Consider the following 23,550-nt stretch of genomic DNA (forward strand, 5'->3'; position numbering starts at 1 on the left):
CATCCTTCACAAACGGATGAGTTTGGCAGGGATGCCAAAACTAGACATAGCTCTATACAGCTCGTCCCTGTAGATGCTGTCATATGCGGCCTTGAAATCGATGAAAAGATGGTGGGTGTCGATTTGGTGCTCTTGAGTTTTTTCCAGGATCTGCCGTAATGTGAATATTTGATCAACTGTGGACTTTCCTGGTCTAAAACCACACTGATAAGGACCTATCAGGTTGTTGACGATGGGCTTTAGACGTTCACATATTATGGCAGAGAAGATTTTATAGGCGATGTTAAGTAGACTTATTCTTCTATAGTTGGTGCAGTTTAGAGGGTCTCCTTTTTTCAGGATCGGGCAAACAATACTGAGGTTCCATTCATCGGGCATGTTTTCTTCCGACCATATCTTACAGATAAGTTGGTGCATGCTCCTAACCAACTTATCTCCAGCTGCTTTAAAGAGCTCGGCATTCAAGCCATCTGCTCCAGCGGCTTTATTAGACTTCAACTTAGATATGGCAATCTTTACTTCGTCTAAGTCGGGAGGACGGGATTGTTGGCTTTCGTCGTCTATATCGAATGGGTCATCCTGCCTGGCAGCGGGATTCAGTTCTTCGTAGCCGTTATACAGTCTGCAGAAGTGGTCCTTCCATATCCTCAGCATTGACTGCGGTTCCTCTATGATGTTTCCACTTTCGTCTTTGCAGCCTTCGGTTCTAGGTTTATGTACCTTTGAATTTCGTTTCACCTGTTCATAAAACTTTCGAACCTCATTCCTGCTTTTATACCTCTCAACATCTTCGACCGCACGCTTCTCATGCCCTCTCTTTTTCCTTCTGAAAAGTCGGCGTTCCTCTCGCCTCTTCTGCTCATAGAGCTCACGAGCAGCTCTCGTCCTTTTATGCAGCGCCGCTTTGCGTGCCTGTTGTTTGGCTGCATTTGCCTGCCGACATTCCTCATCAAACCAGGGGTTCCTTGTTGGTGGCTGTTTGAAACCCAGCACATCAGAGGCGGCTTCTCTGATTGCATCTTGGTAATGTTGCCACTGGTTTTCGATACATTGTGTTGGCGGCAGAGAACTTCGAGAGAGGTTACTTGTCACTCGGTCGGAAAAGGATTTGGCGATCTCTGGCGATTGTAGCCGTTCGACGTTGTATCTTCTCCCAGCACCTCCCTGTTTTGCCTTGGGTCTGGAAATCCGAAGTGCTACCCTGGCTACAACGAGGTAGTGGTCCGAGTCGATGTTAGCTCCTCGGAAAGTTCGTACATCCATAATGCTGGAAGCGTGTCTGGCGTCGATCGCAATTTGGTCAATCTGGTTGACGGTAGATTGATCTGGAGAAGTCCAAGTTCCTTTGTGGATGTTGAGGTGTGGAAAACGCGTACTGGCTACCATGACGTTTCGCCCCGCAGCAAAATCTATGAGCCTGAATCCATTGTCGGAAGTGTTGTCGTGCAGGCTGTTTTTCCCGATTATTCCACCAAAGATGTCTTCCCTTCCTAGCTTGGCATTAAAATCGCCCAGGACTATTTTAATATCGTAGCTAGGGCACTGCTCATATGTTTTGTCTAAGAGCTCGAAGAACATATCTTTGGTGTTTTCGTCTTTCTCTTCTGTGGGGGCGTGCGCGCATATCAGGCTAATGTTGCCGAGTTTAGCCTTGATGCGTATGGTCATGAGGCGCTCATTGATGCACCTATAGCTCAAGACTTCTTGCCTAAGTCTGGCTCCAATGACGAATCCGCATCCAAATAAGCGCTGTTGGTTTTCGTGGTAGCAGTCACCATAGTAAATATCGCAGTTTTTCATCCTCTTTTTGCCCGGCCCATCCCATCGTATTTCCTGGATGGCGGTGATATCTGCTTTATATCGTTCTAGGGCCTCCGCTAATTCTTCGGCCGCACGTGGTCTGTTAAGGGACCTAACATTCCACGTGCATATCCGAAGTTCGTTGTCCTTTATTCGTTTGCGTTGGTTGTCAACAGTAAATCCGTCCGTATCCGAGGCTTGTTGGTGCTTCGCAACTTTTAAAGCTTTTACGTGGCCAGGAAGTCACCCCGACGCACAACCCCCAACCTGGAGGGCCAGATCCTAAGTATAACTCCAAGGATGGGGAGCCGGATAAAACCGCTCCTTACAGGCCTGGGCTCCGAATAAGTCGAAGAAGCCCTATAAGGTGTTCACTAAGTAGTTCAACCTTACTGGAACTGTAGACGCCACCGTTGATTCCATCTCGGGAATTCCTCCGCTGCCGTCTGGATAAGGAGAGGTGCCTTAGTGGAAACACCTCTCCCCACCTCTCTCGTTTGCTACCCCCAACAACTTTCCACTGGGGTTGGAACCCAATCTCCAGTTGAGGTACTAGGCACCCGATGTTCACCACGTGGAGGTGAGAGTAGGAGTTGATAGACAGAGGTTGGTTTTAAGAAAAAACCTGTGGACGCTTGTGTCCTCTTGAATGCACATGTCTACCATTTGAACATCGAAAAGTGGTTGCATTTTGTTTAAATTTTAGTTACTCAAAAGTCACAATGACTTTATAAGAATAGACTGCTGTTAGATGAAAAAAATAACTGAAAACTTGTGTAATTTTTTTTTTCAATTTTATTAAAAAAAAGAGCCTGGGACTCGACCCACACTGATAACTTCCCATACCGTCTGTCGACTTGTCTTGCTTAAAAGTTTGTAGGTTTTCGTGTTGAGTTAAAAAAGTTGTCAGTTGAATTATTCTTAAAAAATTTTAAAATTACTAACAATATTTTTCATATAAAGATATAGTCTAATTTTTATAAATAGATTTTTAGTAAAAAACAATTTTGTACCAATTTTAGTAGCGTTATTAAATTTTTAAATATTGGATGAATGAAATTAATTTTTACCGAATTTGCGTACTAATTTTTTTAGATTTAATTTTATGAAAAACGGACTATTGGAGTCTTATAAAAAAAACTACTGAATATCGAAAACAATATTTTTTGTGAAATAAAAAAAGTTTGAAGACAATATTTTGTATTTTTGTTTGAAAAGCTTTTTGAGTCGAAAGTAAAATTGTACTAAGTTTTAGTATTGTTTTTTTTTGTTAAAAAAACTGTTAATTTGATTTTTCTTAAAGTTTTTCCGAACGTTGTAAACAATATTTCTTATAAGTTAAAATTAGTAAGAAGGCATAATCTCAAATTTTGGAGAAGATAGTGTCGAAAAATCAATTTTTACCAACTTTTGTAAAATTTCTTTTTAGTTTGTATTTTTGGTAGAAAAACTTTTAATTTAATTTTTCTTAAAATTTAACCGAATGTTGAAAACAATATTTATTATAAGTTTGAAGCCATAATCTCAAGTTTTTAAAAAGATATTTGAGTTGATATTTAATTTTTACTAACTTTAGTAATGTTTTTACCAGATGTTAAAAACTTAATTTTCGTTGCACAACATTTTTTCGAGACGTAATCATTTTGCATTCGTAAAATGTTTGATTTTTTCGATTTTGCGGCTTTTTTGTATGTACAGTTTATATCTTAAAATATATGAAATATTTTCAAACAGACTTTTTGGTTACATGATAAAGTTCTCGTGCATTTTAATGTTAAAGTGTTCCAATGAAAAAAAAAACACCCACTCAATTTTGTGTAAGTCCTTTCTGCATCTTTCGCTGTTATTATCTGTACTTGAAGTCCTCTACTGGCTCACACACACAAATACATCTCTCTGAAAATTTTGATTTAGATTTTAGGGGCCTTGAAACACCGAGAAATGTCAAAATTTTCAAATCGACAAATCGGACCGGTTACGTTAACTTCCTATCTGAAGTTAAACATATCTGAAAGCGCATAGCTACGTCGAGCTATGTAAAGTTTTTTTTTTTGTTTTTATTTTAAAATTCTTTCGAAAATATGTTTCATTTAAAACTCGAAAATATATTCAACGGTAATTCTGTTCATAAAGTTTTGAAGTTCCCAAACCATAGTAATAGCCCGCAAAAACCCCCTTTCCACACATTCACAATGTGCACTGCGTTTTTTATATGTATTTTACTCACTGATGTATTCGTATTTTATCTTTTTAAATATATAGATACACATACATACATCCGTATATTATCATATATTTTGAATAGGGCACAATTTTGAAATTACTCAACAATGTTTTTCCACGGAATTACGAGTTTCATTGAGGGTAAAGCGAATGGGATAGCCAAGGACTATGTATACGAACCACCGCATAAGTTTGTTTTGTACAGAGAACACACTTGAAAAGCTATACGAGACGAGTATATGGGCTTAAAAAACCGAAAGGCTTGAAGTGTGGAGAATAATGAAAACAAAACAAAAGCTCAGGAGCGCATTTTATTTTAAATTTAGTTTCCCAACAAAATTCATAAGGAAAAGAACGTAATGTAACGTAATGTGACTCCAAACAGAAGCTCTAGTTCAATTATCTGAACATTTGCTTTGTCTGACAGCTCAACAGCTGTAAAAAAATGTTAACAATCCAAATATTTGCTCTTTGGAGAGATGTAATAATAGAAATGTCATTCAAAGCAACCTCGAAGCAGGCCCAGCGTAACGCAGACGAAGCCGAAGCTGAGGCGTGTTTGTGATTCAGCCATTAAAGGTGCGATCGCCGACTACGAATTATCTAAACATGATGAAATAGTTGAGTTTCCTGATAAATTGACAGTGACAGTTCTATGGCTAATAAAAGGGTGCGTTCACACACAAAAATTTGTTACCAACTTCGAATTACTTTACCATGATGGAAATGTTGAGTTTATTGAATAAATTGATAGTGTCAATAATTAATTAATTAATGAATACAATTATTTTTGGAAACCCCAATATTTCTCACAACCTTTATGGCTGAATCACAAACACACTTCAGTTTCGACTTGGCCTGACGTTTACGAGTTCAGCCATAGGAATTCAAATAATGCTATCACAATGAAGCTTCGACCTCAAGTTTCGTTTGACAAGCGTAACGTAATGTTACGTAATGTGACTCCAAACGGAAGCTCTTATTTTATAGCTGGCGGAGAAAGTATTTCATGGTGACCCGAAGTTATTCAGTTTTATAAACTGTCATTGCGAAATAGAACTTTAACAATTTCAATGCATTGTTGTATAATTTGTAATTATTTGTCAAATGTCAAAAGATGACAGCATTAAAAGTGACAGCTTCACAAAATAAAAGCTCTTAATAGAAAACCCTTTTGTAGTTATTTGTCAAATGTCAAAATATGACAGCATTAAAAGTGGCAGCTTCACAAAATAAAAGCTCTTAATAGAAAACCCTTTATTTTTATTTATTCTTCTATAAAAGTGGAAAAATTAAACTAAGCATATTATTCGATCGGTATTTTGACAGGTTTCTTTACGATTTTACGATATCATGTGTCATACTGCTGCTATATACACAAGTTCTGAAATAAAACAAACAAAATTCCATTGAAAATACGGTTGTCAGCTGTCAAAGCGCGACACATTTTTTTTCAGCGTTGAGTACGATATTTACGATCTAAAGCGAGCACAAAGCTTAAGGTAACATTTCAGATTGCCTTCAAGTGTCCACTTTTTATGTTTAATATGTCAAAATCGTCACGACCGATAAGTTTACCCAAATTTACCATGTATCTGGGCCTTAGATGTAGTTTAAAAAGGTCAATATTTGTTTAGTTGTTCATTATAACCGTGTCGAAGCGAGATAGATAAGCTTCAAAGACAAATTAAGCTCAAAGTTTCAAAGTGCTCACCCTCTTGCGGCATGTTTCCTGGTGAAATGATACAATATTCATTATAATTTATTTGTTATTGTTAGTATAGTTAATAGTGAGGTGAGCTCCCGGCATAACCGAACCGATAATACCTTTTAAATGAAATTATTCCTATAACCTGTATACTTTGGGACTAAAGCTCGCGCCTTACCTTATGGTAAATTCATCCCCGCCAAAAAAGTGTAGTCCCACAGCAGCGTAGCAAAAACAAAAACAAAAACTACTCCAGCTTGAAGTAGTATAGTTTTTGTATACTCGTATAGTAGTAGAAAGTCATTCACTCGTTTCATCTTCTATACCGATGAGAGAATTAGAAGTGTTGTTGTTACTCACGTTCCGTTTGTTGCTGTGGCGTGACGTGGCGTGGCGCGCGTGGTGTTTTACTGTTTTCTGTTTTCCTTCCACTATTGTAGGTATATTGTTTTTGTTCTGCTTCTACAGCCTACTGCTGCTGCATGAGCGCCAAGAAGTACCAAATTGGTTTTGAATGCTGAAGCTGATGCTGGCCAACACTGCTGATGCTTTTGTGTCGAATATATGCGCCTCTTCTTGTGGGTATAGGGATAAGGATAAGGAGTAGGGATTTAAAGCGGCACATGCTCCATGCTCTCTACACTCTACAGGGAAATATTTTTCTAGGAAACTTGTATGGTCGGAACGTGGTTGAACTTTTATAGGCTCTTGGTACATTTAAAGATGCAAAGAGGGATAGAAGAAGTACCATGTTGGGGATGGTTTGGCGTTGGATGGTGCTTTCTAATATGATGGTAACTTTTTGGGCAAATGTGGGATGTGGGTTGTTGCGGTTTTTTGTGAACGCTTTATATTATGGTACTCTATGTATTCTATACCATCCATTGAGGAAAAGTTTACTTTAATGCGTCGAAAAGTAGTGTTGCCATATGGAAAAGGAATATCTTTGGAAAAAAAAATATTACTAGATCTACAATTCGTTTACGCACAAACTATTTAAAATTCCGCCAATATTTTGATGTTTTTTCTGTTAAATTATTTATGCAGTAAATAGTTGCGCCCTCCAGCGTTACTTGAATGCTTTATTTTGGAACGAATATTGTTTTCATAAAAAAGGTTATAGAGAACCAATTTGCAGACTTTTAAAGGAGAACAATTATGTCATACATTATTTTAGCAAAACTGTAAATGTTTCTGCACCGTAGGCAGTTAAAGCTCTCAAAATGGAAACAATCCCTGATTTTAAAACATTATTTATTCGTGCTTTGCTCGTATAAGTCTTAGTATGTGGTTTAAAGCCTTCCACAATAAATGGGCCACCTAATACTGAAACAATTTTTCACATCAGAACAGTAGTTTCTGAGATAATCACGTTCAAACAAACAAACAAGCAAACAAACAAACTCTTAATCTTTATAAAATAAGTATTGAAAATAGAAAATGACCATTTTCAATATAAACGAGACGTAAAATATTTTGTAGTTATGTAATTTCAATTTTGTTGGGTCAATAATTTCGTGGTTTTAAGTTATAAGCTCTCGGCTTTCATTTAAAGTATCATAACATGAGTTTATTGTTTGCAATTTACTATGAGGGATGATGATGATTAACATAATTGAACGACTGAGGAATATTCATTAGACTTATGAAGACATTTTTACACCATCTTTTTGGCTGACGATTTAAGATCTTAATATATGGACAATATATTTTTCCAAGAATTAAAACTTTCAACATTAACCCGCTATAGTTTGATTCGCATTTGTAAAAAATAACCTCTGGTTGAAGTTCAATCTATCGAAGAGTGTTGAGACACTTAGAGTTTACCAAGAACTTCAATATGACTTTTTGACCTATTCAAAACATTCGTACTCTGAATTCATCTCGAATACTAATAGTGATCTAAAAATGAAGATGTTCTGAAGATGCGTTAAAAGTAAACCTAAATTTAACGGATATCCAGCTGCTATGATATATTTCAGAGTAAATTTCGAACACATTCGCTGATTATTTTAAGACTGCCTATGAAGTTTTTATTTCCGCAAGCACCTATGTACATATATGCTTTGTCTGTGACATAATTTCTTTTAATTGTTATAGTGTTATATGTCAAATTGCATCTTTACAGACTTTAGCAAGTCATTTGCCAATTTAAGTATTGAAATAATTCTTAATAAATTAAGTGAAATTGGACTTAACGACCGTTTCGTTGTGTGAATTTCGTACTATCCATAAGACAGATATTAAAGCGTCATGTTCAAATGTAACCTTTCATGTTAATTTAAAGTCAATCTAGTGTACCTCAAGGGAGTCGCCTTTGATAAAAAAGAGCCGATTTAACTTAAACCATCGAAGAATTTTATTTAGATCGACTTGGACACTATTTACATCTTGTAACGATTTTAAGCAGTTAAAAATCTTATACTTATCAGCATAGAAAATGCATCTTGAAAATGAGATGGTAGAAGGAAATGTAACGGTCCCTCAGGACCTTCAGAAACACCTGAAATGTTCACTATTGATTTATCAGTTGTGTTCTTCAAATTAATAGTTTATCAATGGATCGCGGTAAACCATTTTCTGAGGCAGAAAATGCCAAAATATCGACACTTGAAGATTTTACACCTTAGTCAATTCGTCAAAAAGCAAAAGAAGTAAACCAAATTAACCATATAATGAAACATGTTATCAACGACCGCGAGAATTGCTGTAAAAACTTTACTAGTAGTCGGCTGTCAAAGGTTTCGGCAGTTCAAAAACGTGGTTTGATTCAAGAAACGTGGCTTGATTCGTAGTGCAGCGAATACTTTCAAGTCTAGGCAGTCATTAATATCTGAATCTGATTCTTTTAGTTGGTGTTGGACGTGTTCAGCAAATTTTGAGTAGCTCCCAGCACCTCAAGTTCAAGAAAATGAAGCGTAAACCAATGTTGACACTTAGTAATATTGAAGGCCGCACAAAATTCCTGAGGATAAAAAGTTAAATCTAGATTCCTGTTATTGACTCGATCTATGAACAGAAGAAAGTGTTTTTAGTAAACGCAAATCAGGAGGAGGTTCAGTCATGGTTTGCCGATAAATCTACAAGGAAGATTTATATAAAGAAGAACAATTGAAAGAAGCTATCATATCTCCCTAGTGATAATCAGGTCAGTTTATGACAATTTATCATTGAATCACATGATGCCAGACGCAAGTTTTTAAAAAAAAATGATTATGAACTTCCAGACCAAAAACAGCAGATGTTGCTAACCTCATTACGCAATTCATCGAGCTCAAAAACGATTTTGAAAAAAAAGTTTTATTATTCAAACGCTACGAACCGTAAATAAAATTAAAAAAACAAACAAATTTATTTACAATAATTTTCCTTAGTGTGATTCTAACTTTTTTTCGTGCACTGTATAATCCGCATTTTTAAAATTATACTATTGAACAATATTAGAAGATTTCGATTCATTTAAAAAAAGTTAAATACAATTTCAAGTTCATTTCGATGTAAAATAATTTTAAATTAGCTTCATTCAATTCAGATTCAAAATTACTATCAAAATAAATTACATCTAAAATACGTCCTGAATAATTTCTATCAATCACATTATATTCAATGTCGTTGACAACATCAACAGAAAACATTGGAGAAATATAAACTTTTATCAAAGGTTACAGGTTTGAGGCAAGTCACCTCGATGAGGTATAAAGTTTATGTTAAAAACTTTAACACGTGCTCTTATTATGAAGCTAATAGCTTCAAAGGTATTCGTTTCTGAAATAGGATTCTGAGGGCAACTGGTCATTAAGGTTCCTGGATGTTTTCATGTTGCTCTGTAAAACATCCAGGTTAGGTTAGGTTAGGTTATAATGGCTGTCCAAGATGGCAACGGACACACTTAGGCCAGTTTAATGGCCCATTGTGATACCACATGAATCTTAAGGCTTCCTTCTAAGCTCAATGAAACCAGTTTGAGTCCCTTACGAAACGTGAGAGGCTGATTATACTGATATGATTTAGATCGTTCAGATCGTTATATAAGAATTCTCCAAGCTAATTCTTGCGTTTTCGAGCTAGAGCAGGGCATGTGCAGAGAAGCACCTTGAACGTTTTAAATCCAGTGTTGGCCAGATGTTTTTTGTGACTTGACACGTGGTGATGTTGTTCCACCTGGAGCCTGCCCTGCTCACAGCGTCTTGCATTAGCAACAGTTTACAAGTAGCAATTGGTATGCCAGTACTTGCCAAACGTGGTAAGATGGGCTGTACTGAACCTTTCCTAGCGAGTTCATCTGCCTTACAGTTACTTCAAATGTTTCTATGGCCCGGCACCCAGCAAAGGTGAATATTAAACTGTTGTGCCATCTCCATTAGAGATGATCGACGGTTATGGACTGTTATAGAGTTTGTAGAGACAGAGTCCAGAGATTTGATAGCGGCCTGGCTATCTGAGAAAATACGGATATCAAATGTTGATATCATGTTTTCTTTAAGCCAGGGGATGGTGTAGTCCGTGTGCTTTGGAATTGATTCTGCAAATAGCAGAGCTTGCAGCTTTTTGATTGCTAAATATGTCAAGAGGTGTTATTTAGAGCAAGGTGTCCAGTACCGCAGATGGGGTAGTGCGAAGCAATCCGCTTATACATAGGCAAGCTGAACGTTGGACTTTATTTAACTTATTCCTGTTTATACCTTTCTCTAAAGCAGTCCACCATAGCCAATGCGTGATTCTGGGTTGTAAGCCCCATTTCTTTCCAATAGCTTTTTTGCAAGAAAACAGAGCTACAGTAGCTTTTTTGACTCTTTCCTGTACGTTGCGTTTCCAAATTAGTTTTTTTTATCTAAAACAAGATCCAGGTACTTAGCCTCGTCTGAGAATTTTAATTGGATTCCTTTAATATTGGGAGGGTTGACGAATGGAATTTTGTATCTCCTCGAAAATAATACCAAATCGGTTTTGTGTGGGTTAACACCCAATCCACACCGATCAGCCCAAAGTATTAGTCTGTCCAAGGCATTTTCCAAGAGTTCTTTTAGGGTGTTAAGATGCTTTCTTGAAATTGCTATAGCAACGTCGTCCGCATAGGCTATCACTCTGAAGCTCTCCGCTTCCAGACTAGTTAAGATTTCATTCACCACTAGGTTCCAGAGGAGAGGGTATAGAACACCACCTTGCGGTGTCCTTCTACTAACGAATCGTCTACCAGAAGAGTTAGTTATTCTGCTTGCAAAGCTTCCAAAGCGGAATCTCTATATTTAGAGATGTTAGTGCAGATGTGATTGCAGATGTGTCCACGTTATTAAAGGCACCTTCGATGTCAAGGAAAGCAACCATAGTGAACTCTTTATGATGGAGGGAATATTCGTGCGTACTAAAGTGTGTAACGCTGTTTCCACCGATTTACCTTTACAATAGGCGTGTTGAGACGCAGACATAATCTTGCATCGATACTTGCCCTTAAATGGATATCAATCAATCTTTCCAAGGTCTTAAGAAGGAATGATGATAGACTTATAGGTCGTAGATCTTTAGGATTGACTTGCGAGCATTAACCTGCTTTGGGTATAAAAACAACTTTAACCTCTCTCCATTCCGAGGAAACATGGACCAAGTAAAGACAACTGGTAAAAATTGCCTCAAGGATTGGTACAATTATGTAAGAAGTCTTTTGTAGCTCGGCTAGTATTATTCCATCTGGTTCTGCAGATTTAAATAATTTGTAGCTGTTAAGAGCCCATTGTAGCTTGTCCTTTGTGAGCAGACATTGTGGGTATGTTGTGTTTGGACTTGAACGTAGATATAACTGTTGCAAGTTTCGGTAAGAGAATTACCAGGAAAATTAGTATTTAATAGTAAGTTCAGCGATTCATTACTTGAATTTGTCCAGGAGCCATCTGTATTTTTCAAGCAGCTTGGCATCGCCGGACTAGTTAAAAGAATTTTCCGTAACCTAGACGCTTCAGAAGTTTCTTCTATCTTTCCACAAAAGGATAGCCAAGAAGATCGATTAGATTTCCTTAGTGCCTTCTTGTAGATTCTTAGGGATTCTTTGTAAGAGTCCCAGTGAGAGTTTAGTCTTGTGGCTTTGGCTCGGTTGGAGAGTTTCCCGCATTCTTTCCTGGGCGAGTCAAGCTCTAAGGCCCACCAAAAACATCCAGGAACCTCATTAATTTTTGCGGTGAGATATGCAAACATGCACTGTCAGCTAGAAATACCGAACCATCAGCGTTAACTAGATTTTTTACTTGTACATAGGCAAAAAGTATTCCTCTTACATTAGAAATATCATTAATAAATAAAGCAAATAGTAATGGACTTAAAATGCCATCCTGAGGAACATCTGACGAAATCTATTCTTAGGATTATTTTTAGCAGATCGAACTATGGCGCTAACAGTCCTTTTAATTAATTAATCAGTAAATTTAATAAATATTCTATACTCATTGACTTTACAGATGACAATCTCCAATCTGCAAACTTTATGTTTGTTTCAAGTTTAGATTTAAGTTAATTCTGTAATGTTTAACTTGGACATTTAAAGTGTTTATAATAATTATAAATATAACAAGACAGGTAAACAATCCACACAATACTACTAATTTACACCCTTTTTGCTTATAAAATACTTATATTTTGTTTTAAATTAAAGTTATTCAAAAGATCTCAATTCTCAACGATTTGTTGCGACGACACAAAATCAAATTTGATTAGTTAACTTTTCAGTTTCACTTTCCCAGAGACAGCATATTGAAAAATATTCTAAATTACAATTTCTATCTGGTAACACTGCACAACAACTATTACACACTGAAGCTCTTTATTTTTTTTTTTGTGTTCATACTCATAGCACATAGAGATGCTTTTGACTCTCCAGGCAAAGCTCTCCATCCACACAACACAGAACATACCATCATCCCCAGTCTCAACTTCTCGCAGCACAGAAGTACCCAAAGCAGCATCAAAAACATCCTTGGACAGTTTAGATTGTTTCGTGAATCCTTCCGTACACAACATCGAGACTTTGTATCCTGGAAATAGAAATAAATTAAAATAAAACAAAATAAATTTAATTCAACCTATGTATACCATCATCACGGATAAACCTAAACTCGTATCGTGTTAACGATCCACAACTTGCCGTGCCTTGCCGTGCCGTGCCGTGGAATATAGTTTTCTAAAAAAAACATAGATTGAAAACCGTATTGTGTTTAACAAAGTACCAGCTCACTGGAATTTCTTTTAATTGAAAGGCGAGATACCTCAACTTGGAGCGTTGAGCGTGTTGAGCTCTATACCTACATAATATTGTGAAGGAATATATCGCGTGCTCCAAAAAGGACGATGATGCAGTGATTTGCGTTGCGTTGGTCGGTAAATCGGTGATGCTCGAGAGATATATTAATTACTATGATTCCTTCGTTACCTATATATGCTCCTTCATGAGTAATTCAAGTGAATCAACCCCAATCGCTGGAGCTGCTGCAGTGCATCATCATCATCATCGTTATCATTTTTAATTAAAACTCTTCGTAATTTGTACTCGCTTGGTTCTTGAATTTTGTTTAACAATTAATTAATGTTAAATAATTATGAGAGTCCCTGCTGCAGGGTTGATTATCTCGGTGGAGGAAGACCATCATCTGTAATAGCCGACCATGGTCAGTGCGTATAACGTCTGTACTGTGTACTGTGTATGAGTGTGTGTGTGATGTGATATGTAATAGTTACATCTATAGCTGTGATATGTATTTTGTTGTTGGACAAGGTGCTGCCTTACAAGTGCTTTTGGTTTTGTGTAAATAATCCAAGTAAATCGATGTAAATATTTTGAAAATCGTCGTAAATTACCAAAATATACGTACTCCCGAAACAAGAGTAACCCAATTAAAATCAAAAAGAGAAAGAGAGATAAAAAAGAAACAAACAGAAGTGTTCAAGGTAATTTATGCAAATTAAGTTGAATAATAAAAATAAATAAAAAAGGTGCAATGACGGTTTGGGAGTCCCGAAAGACAACGTACACTGCACACTAGGGACACAAGAACGTCGTAATTTATACGTTGACATCAAATGCAATTTATTTTCTTTTTAAAGTTAAAGCCGGTCCCAGGCCGTCGGCGCGGCGAGGCCGGAGTGGCGTCCATATTGGTAAACGAATGCTATTTTGGTTACCAAAAGTAATATCCTCTTCCGTTCTTGGCTTTTTGTTTTCATTCGATGATGTTTCTTTTGAAAAAAAAAAGCTAATTGCAATTCCAAATTGACTCTTTTTGGGTTTGATGTGTAGGTAAACATTTCTGTTTTGATGATGATTGTGTTTGAATAGTAAAGTGAACATTTTCAATGAAATCAGTGTTCGATTTAGGATCTTGTGTTTTATTTATGTAACAAATATTTACATGGGTGTTAGAAGCTTCTTTATAGAAGTCGTCGTTGTTGGTTGCACAGAAGAACGTTTCGAGTAAAAAACTGGACAAAATTAAAGAAACAGTAGAAATTCATAATTTTACTAGAAAATGTTTAAATTCGTTATTTTTAAAGAAAGATTTAGAGATAAGCCAATCTTAAATTCAAATATGACAGTCATTTGAACTCGAGATGATACTATTTCAAAAAAAAAAAGGAGTGGGATATGCGACCCAAACTGATAAATTCCTATCAGTGTCCGTTTGGCGATATTTCTAAAATTTTAACAATATAGTAATAACATTTTGTGTAACATTCGAAAACCATTTCTTAACAATTTTTTTTGTTTTTTGTAGTTTTTCATGTTTTGTCAAAAAGTTGGCAATTGGATTTTACGAACAAATTACCTCAAAGTTATCAACAATATTTGTCATATTATAAAATAAGTTTTATTTCAATATCTATTTGTGTTTCCGAGATTTATAGTTAAAAAAAAGTTCAATTTATTTCTTATTAGAAAAATGTCGATTGGATTTTTAAAAACATTGTCTTACGATATTAAAAAAAAATTGCATAGAATTAAATAGTTTTGAAGTCAATACTTTAATCTATTCTCGAGATATTTTAATCGAACATCAGTTTTTAGCAGTTGGTTGAATGTTTCTTGGGATCTTTAATTTATAAAAAAAGTTTCTTGGATTTTTTTTTTTTCAAAATTACACAAATTTTGTATCTCTTCACGTTATGATGTTTGAAATCAGTGAGATATTAGGGGCCAAACAGAATCTTCATTTTTTTTTAAATTGCTATAGGAAAAAAACCTGCGATTCAATTTTTTGAAAGTCTTTCCAGCATCTTTCAATGTAATTATCTGTAAGACAACATTTATTTAAAGTCGATATCGCTACTGTTCTTAAGATATGTGTGACGAAGAATGGTATTCCGAAAAAGCTTACACACTCACACTCAGACATCTCTCTAAAAAATCTTCAATTTAGATTCTAGGGACCTTGAAACGTCGAGAAATGTCAGAATGTTTAATACGAAAAATCAGATTACAATAACTTCCTATGGAGAGTTAAAAATCATCTGGTATAGTATCCTCGGGGAGTATCTCGTCAGAAAATAATTGATTCTCCTCTTAAGGGGGTATTCTGGTCTAGAGACATGAATTTAAGGTAATTTTTGAAGTGCTGTAGAAAACAGCAAGCAACAATTTTACCATCAATTTTTATATAAATTATTTATTCACATTAGTAGCATACAACAAAAAAAATTAAAAAGAAAAAAAAAATCAAAATTACGTTGGTTATCAGCTGATGGAGTGGTGCGTCTCAAAAATTTGGTGCGTGACCATATCCACGATTTTAACTCTCCTAGAAATCTGAAATCAAAAACTAAAAAAGATTATTAAACTAAAATAATGTAACATTGTCTGGAACTACGGAAAAGTTACAAACATATTTTTTTTACAAAATGGCGAATGCCTAAAGAAAAAAAAAAATTTACCACTTTTTTGAACATTCTTCGATTTGTTAAAAATAAAGAAGACTCTTTTAATATTTCAAGTAAATAGGGTCGACAGAACCTGAGAAATCGTGGGTATCAGATTCAAAAAGACAGTTCTGAGAAAAACGCGTTTAAAGTACCCCATTATGTCAACCGATTTCGATGGCTGCTCAGCAAAATACTTATTTCTCCGAAAATAATTTGAATTTGGGAAAATCCTCTCGTAGACATATTCTTAAATAGTTAAACTATGAAAATATGAAAAAAAAAACTATTTTTTTTTATTTCTAGACCAGAATACCCCCTTAATAGAAAAAAGACACATTTCAGAACAATTAAAAATTGTTGTGGGAGTAACGTCTTTCCATGCCATTTTAAGCCAGCCTCAAGCGTCTAAGACATTCATTTTTTTGTTTTAATGAAAATGTGAAGATGTGTGAATGTAAAGTTGTCACATGAATAGGGGCAAGATATAAATTTACCCGTAGGACTCTTTAAAGCAAAGAAAATAACAACAAAGACTTTTCTTGAAACCCATCCCCGCATGTTTTCCTTGATTTTCAAGTTAGGAGTATATGGGGGACATGTTAATAAGTTCACATTTGCCCCTGAACCCAGGCTTTTGTTTTTCGTGGGTATGTATTATTGTATTATTTTGTTGGAAAGTCTATCGTTGTCCACCAAATAATTCAGAAAACTGGGGAAAAGCTTGTTTCAGAATCGATTTGTAAGTGATTCTCGTCATTTAAGAGCTTTGAAAATCCAGTTCCATGGTCCCGTAATAGGTGATTGCTGTCCAGATCATTACACTGCATCCTTTGCAGTGCCGTTTTTGAATATAGATTTCTTCCTTTATTAAATCATGAAAATAACAGCTAAGCTACGAGTATATCCATCAGGTCCATCCAGATTACATTTCTTTTTATCGTATTTATCAACTTAATCCAATTTTTTTCCATATAAACTTAATAAATAGTTCTTTCTTTCCACATTTGAGTTTTTCCAAAAAATCTAAGAGTTTGATAAATACCTTCAAACAAAAAATGAACAAAGCTTGTACCTATTCATCTGACACGAAGTGTATTTGCAGGCCAACATTCCACTTCGATAGTTTTTCATGCAATCACAACATAAGATCTTGCATTGTCTGCAGACAGAACAATTATTATTGGAGGGCTAGGCACTCCTGAAACAAAGTGGAGTTGCTTTTCAAAGTTCTAAGCTCTGGGCTTAGCGACTTTTCCGGTTGTGGAAAGTATTCTTCATTTTTTTTAATTTTATCATTCAAAAAGTAACATATCAATGGCCGTTATTGTTTTTTTTATCAGGCTGCGCTGCAAAGTAATATCATTGTTACTCTTTCCTGTGACAACCTTCTACCACTACCAAAAATTTGTTTGGGTAAAATCCAAGCAAAGAGTAATATTAACATCTCCGCCTTCACCGTTTAGAATTCTAGAGATAATGTTATTCAGCATCGTAAAAGCCATCTGCATATTTAAAACGGTGAAATTCTTAATTTTGAAATCATTAACTTTGGCAACACATGATTTAACACGTTTTTTTTTTCAAAGCAACATCTTTTTCAAATGAGAATTTTATATACTCATTGAAATTTTACTTTTCTGCAGTTAAAAACTAACCAATTAAGCCAGAAGAACACTTACTAAGCTAGTACCCTACCAATATCACAGAATCTTGATATTTCGCACAAATGTAAAATTCAGCAGAGTGATAGGGATCAATGGGTATAAAAGGATAAAAATCAAACACAAAGATACACACCAATGGGGCGTGGTATACGCCCACTTTTCTTGTACTTGGCATCGTTTGCATGACATACTTCATGGCTACCTAGGTTTTGTAACAAAAACGTAAAATTATAGTATTGTTTTAATTTGTATGACCTCTTTCACGAAATTAATAGTTTAAAATTTATTTATGTATATGCATGTTTATTAAAATTTAAATAAATCACATCAAAAACATAAATGTTAAAAAAAGAAGCAATAGATATTGGGATTTTATTTTGGCGAAGTAAATACATTTAAAACTTGTAAAATCAGACCCGTCAAGACGCTTTAACTCTTTGTTCTCAGGAAGTGTGAGTTATACATTAAATTCTTGGAAACAAATCGAAATCGAACAAATACTAACTTTTTCGTTTCACTGAGAAACCTCTAGGAAACAAAGGAATTGAGTCAAGAACGACGAAAACAAGCCATAGATTATCATGAAACACAATCAAAATACAAATAAATTAATTACGTGGCGAACAGTCCGTACAGAACTAGAGCATAGTGTGCTAATCATTTCAGGGATGGAGGGGCCTACAGTTTTTATGCCGAAGCTGAACATCTAATTTGAAAAAGCACTTTTCATGACAAGAATTACTCTTGGAATATTTATCAATTCTTCACAAGAGTCAAGATTATAAGCTGTCAAAACTCTTTAATATAGATTTCGAAGGAATGAAGACTTGTCAAAACAGGCATAATTTGTCAAGAACTTCAAGGCACAAAAAAGTTATTGCCCTTTACGTTTGTAAGGACAATACATATTATTGAACCTTATAACAATTTTTTTAGACGTGTGTTTTTATACAACAATACTTTCTTCGGTTTTTTTTGACAGCTGCCAATTAATTGTGCTCGGTTTGCTTTGTCATTTCATAATGAATAGACTTCTTCCTGAAAAACGTTTGCAAATCAACCAAATTTATTATTAACATAATGGTTCGGTTCTATGGTCTATATTCGATAGTGGATAATGCACTTCCTCAGAGACACCGCGTTGTACAGTACTTACTGAAGCCCCTATTGCTGCTATGGAGCAGAGTATCGAAGATGACCTAAATGTTACCATCCACCATCGCTCGAAGCAATTGGAATTGTACCTACCACCTTATAAAAGATTTTGCGAAAAGATCTCTCATTGCGGGCTTACAAAATCAAACTCATATTAGAATTGAAGCCGAATGAATTCGGTGAATGGTAACAAAACAAGTTGACAATCGAACCCGATTTTCTCAAAAACATTTCTATCAGCGATGAATCTCATTTTTGGTTGAATAGGTACGTTTTGGAGTGATAATCAGCCCTATTCTGCTATTCAAGTGGATCGTATATTCGATTCACAAATTGTATCCCCTTTCACACTGCCTTTGCAATCTGCTATCCATCGGGTAAACTACATTATCCCAAACCAATTTGACATTTAAATAAACAGCTGTTCATGTAAAAATCTTGAGAATGTTTTATTAATTGTTTTGATTCATACAAAAAATCAATCCACCTAAATAGAATAATTTGTGTAATTTTTGGAAATGGGCAGTATTGGATTTTTTATTCCAATTGTAAGCAGAGGAATAAAGCATCAAATGAAAAATTCACTGCATTTTATATGCGGATCTGAATTGTATAGAATAATTGCTTTCATGTGAATAGAAGAATACCGCGCCGTATTTTATTTGTTTATTTTTTATTTGTTTATTTAAGTAACCAGTCTACGAATTAACATTCAACAGATTTCAATTTAAGTACATGTATAATACAATTCAGTTTATAAATACATAATATTACATATTATATATAAAATTAAAAATTGAAAAAAAAATTAATTAATTAAAGTGAACAATCGACTTTTAAATAAGTTTCTGGACATTGATATATCCAAACTAGAATTAAACATATTAAATAAATTACAACATGCGGAAATCGGTTCACGTTGTCCATACAGCGTATGATGGGAATCAATTGACAAAAGCGGTCTGGCTCTTAAGGAAATTGAAGGAGCATACAGATGCAAGCAGTTAAGCAAACTCTCACAATCAATGGTTGAAGTCAAAATATCACGAATACCGACGTTACCGACATACACAAATTCACTTCGAATGAATAGCAGAATAATGGTTAGTGTAAATTCAAGTAAAATTCCCCCCGATGAATAGCAGAATAGGCCTGAATATTCCACAATCGATTGTTGAAACGCCCGCCGTTATAGCCTCAAAAAGTCCTTGTTTATGGTGTGCTCTATGTGTAGAGGAAATCAAAGGTCTTTAAAAATGAAGCCGGTCATAATGTAACGTCCTTGGGAAACGCTATAAAGGCTTGAATAATAATTATTTGTGACTGAATTTAATGATGTTCATGTGGACGACATTAAGTTCCAACAAGACGGCCGTGCTCAACTTATTAAAGACCATTTTTTGTGAGCATATTAGAGGGCCTGTGATCTTTAAGGACGTGTAATCAAATAAAGCTTGACTATTTTTTGTTGAGTACTCAGAAAAGCCCGATACGACTGACACATTGGAAGCGCGTTATTACTGACATACGGCCTAAATTGCTTGAAAAAGTGGCAGAAAGCTGGGCGTGTCGTCAGGAATTTGTTCAACCAAGGCACAGCGTTCACTTGCCACACCTTTTCTTCATTAAAAAAAGATAAATACTTGACCATAACGTTAAATTATTTGTGTTCTATTTCCTTATTCCGAAACAAGTCATATTTTGGAAATATATAAAAATAGCCTAGAAAAATCAGTAGATATAATTTGACTAAATGGATGGTTTTATTCCAAATTTTAAAGGCGTTCCGCGCTACTGTTTGACCCATAACCCGAAAAGCATATACTCGTATAGACCAACCAGTATGTGATGGGTAAAGGAAAAGTCCTTATTTTAGAACAAATTGGATTGAGATTATGTAATGTGACAAGACAAAAATGAGAATAGCTATACACCGGAAGAAGTACATTATATATATGCATACATATGTACATACAATTGACTATCTCTACGGCTTTAAAAAGCTAACCCACATGTATGGTCAGGACAGCTGGTCAGTCGTTTGGTTGAATTTTATGTTTGGTTTTGAATTTTTAAAGTGGCCTTTTTTTTTTTTGAAAAATTGACATTGACGGAGATGTGATAATTATACTGACCATTTATTATTCAAAATTGAATTATGAATTTTTGATACTAAAACTTTTTGTACAGTTAAATAAAAAACGAAATAAAGATACTATACCAGTTTTTCAAGAGATAGAAAATATGGGGTCATTATTTTGTTTGTTTAGAAAAATGCATTTAAATGGGTTCCACGTGAAGAACTTTTTAAATACTTTTTCACACATTTCGAATAGTATCTCGGACATAAATTAAATTTTGTGTGTTCTAAATGCGCCTAGAGGTCGGTAACTTTTCAAGTTAAAACGTTCTTTTTTTCACCGAATAGGGACTAGAATGTTCCCGATGATCCGCAACACTTGGACTTGCAGAAGCAGTATTTTCTTACAATTCTTCTTCTTTCTTCAATAATTTCTTTAAATTTTATCAGTTTCTTGCGTCATCATCACTTTTGGTAGTACAAAATTCCAAGAATTTTACTCCCGATGTGTCAAACAGATCCACGGACCTTTCACATTCGTTGGAAAAGTTAATTATAAAATTTGCTGTATGAACTACATTGTCGAATCCTAAGACTACCTTATCATTTCTGAACTTGCTTACCGACGGTGTCAGTTTCTGTCATATCCAAAGCATATAAGACATCCCAGATGCTCTGTACGTACATTTTTCTGTATTCTGTTGCTTTTTAGAGACTATAACCTTTCCTCCATTATGCTCATAATTTTCAAAAAATTGAAAGAAGAGTCCTAATAAAATTCATATATGGTTTTCTTTAAGTTTGACTTAAGGCCTTTTTAGTTTTGCCTCAATGAAGAAGTGCCAATAGAAAATCGTATTGAAATATTCTAAACCTTTATAAAACCATTCAATGAAAAAGGTTATATTTATCTCTGTATGATTTACCGTTGTTAGCCAGACACTCTACAAAACCTTTTTCGATTTAATTGATTTTTTCCATCATGAAAAAAACACCTAAAATTTTATTATAATAAACTTTTAACTTTCATTTTTTAACTTTCCATTGTTTATTCTTGTTTTGTTTTCATTAAACTTTTAAATTCACTTAAGATTTGTCTCGAAATTGTCGGAAATGCTATAGGAAATTGTTATTAAGTGCGAAAGGGTTTCTTTTTCAAATGAGTTGAACAAAATGGCGGGAATGCAGGGCATGTTACCGACATTCGTTCAAGTTTATTTCGTCGAATTTGGTAATAGCAAAAGTTTGAAAAATAATTGAAACTGACACGATATAGGGGTGACAAATGTTAACGTTTTGTTTAATTACTAAGCATATTATCGTCATCGTAAATGACAAACATTCAAACCATAGAAATAAATATATTTATTAAATACGTTAAATATATTTATTAAATGCTAAAGCAATATTTACTTAAATCTAAACTTAAAACTTACACCAATTAAAACAAACAAATTATTTAAAGCTTGCAGATTCAAGATTATCATTTTTATAGTTAATGAGCACAGAAAATTTGTCCTGACAAAAGAAACTTATAGAATTTGAATACCATATCGATTACCGAACCCTGGGGAAAATTTTTCAACGAAACCGAGTGTTTTATTAGCTTTTTTAACTGTGATGATTAAATGTTTATTTTAAGTCTAAAATAACACGAAGATCAGAAAAACTGAACTCTCTTTTCAAACGTGACGAATTCAACAAAAAGTCATAATTTACTACATTACATTTGGGTGTAAAACACATTGTCTTACATAGTCAATATTTAAAATGAAACGAAATTAATTGCACTACAATTGATTTGGATCCAGCTCTTTAAAGTCCTTGATGGAGTTTATAATTCGAAATATTTTAACATTATCTACAGAGATTAGAGATTAACAATATAGAATTATTTGCAGAAGAATCCATAATAATATTATAAACACGTTTGTATGTTTGTTTGTCCGTCTTTCACGTCGTAAAAAAGTAATATTATGACATGATTTTTTGTGTGGAGGTAGTTGTGAGGCTGGAGAGTGTTTTAGCTACATTTTCTCGTAAAATATCTCATTTACAGCTTATTCTACCAGATCCGCCGCCGGTAACACTCAAAATTAGATGTTTTTCTTAGAATACTAGTTATTAATGCATATAATTATGTTCAAATGGTAGACATGTGCATTCAAGAGGACACAAGCGTCCACAGGTTTTTCTCAAAACCCACCTCTGTCTATCAACTCCTACTCTCACCTCCCCGCGGTGAATATCGGGTGCCTAGTACCTCAACTGGAGATTGGGTTCATACCCCAGTGGAAAGTTGTTGGTGGCAGCAAACGAGAGATGGGGGGAGAGGTTTTTCCACTAAGGCACCTCTCCTTATCCAGGCGGCAGCGGACGAATTCTCGAGATAGAATCAACGGTGGCGTCTACAGTTCCAGTAAGGTTGAACTACTTAGTGAAAACCTAATAGGGCTTCTTCGACATATTCGAAGCCCAGGCCTGTAAGGAGCGGTTTATCCGGCTCCCCTTCCTTGGAGTTATACTAAGGATCTGGCCCTCCAGGTTGGGGGTTGTGCCGTCGGGGTGACTTCCTGGCCACGTAAAAACATCATAGTTTCGAAGCACCAACAAGCCTCGGATACGGACGGATTCACTTTTGACAACCCACGCAAACGAAATTAGGACAACGAACTTCGGATATGTACGTGGAATGTTAGGTCCCTTAACAGACCACGTGCAGCCGAACAATTAGAAGAAGCCCTAAACTGTTGCAAGGCAGATATTACAGCCATCCAAGAAGTGCGATGGGATGGACCGGGCAAACGCAAACTAAAAGATTGCGATATCTACTACGGCGACTGCTACCGAGAACAAAGACAGCGTCTATTTGGGTGTGGATTTGTTGTTGGAAGTAGGCTCAGGCAAAAAGTCTTGAGTTTCAACAGTGTGAGCAAGCGCATCACGACAATCCGCATCGCCAACATAAGCTTAATATGAATATGGAAAGATCACTTCTCCAAATTATATAACGGCGATGACGAACC

The 23,550-nt window shown here is 35.2% G+C and overlaps 1 protein-coding gene across 2 annotated transcripts in view; it reads left to right on the forward strand.

Annotated features, from left to right (window-relative positions):
* Positions 1 to 23,550, forward strand: part of LOC129954038 (hexosaminidase D) — a 115,610-nt gene that overhangs the window by 38,269 nt on the left and 53,791 nt on the right. The window contains exon 1 of one of the 2 annotated variants that reach the window (XM_056067669.1): positions 12,691 to 13,660. The exons of the other annotated variant lie outside the window; for it this stretch is intronic. The gene's annotated coding sequence lies outside the window, so the exon portion shown is untranslated. Of the gene's footprint in view, positions 1 to 12,690; positions 13,661 to 23,550 lie in introns of those variants that run through there. 2 annotated transcript variants of the gene reach the window in all.

Source organism: Eupeodes corollae, chromosome 1 (assembly GCF_945859685.1).
Source record: "Eupeodes corollae chromosome 1, idEupCoro1.1, whole genome shotgun sequence".
Lineage (NCBI taxonomy): Eukaryota > Metazoa > Arthropoda > Insecta > Diptera > Syrphidae > Eupeodes > Eupeodes corollae.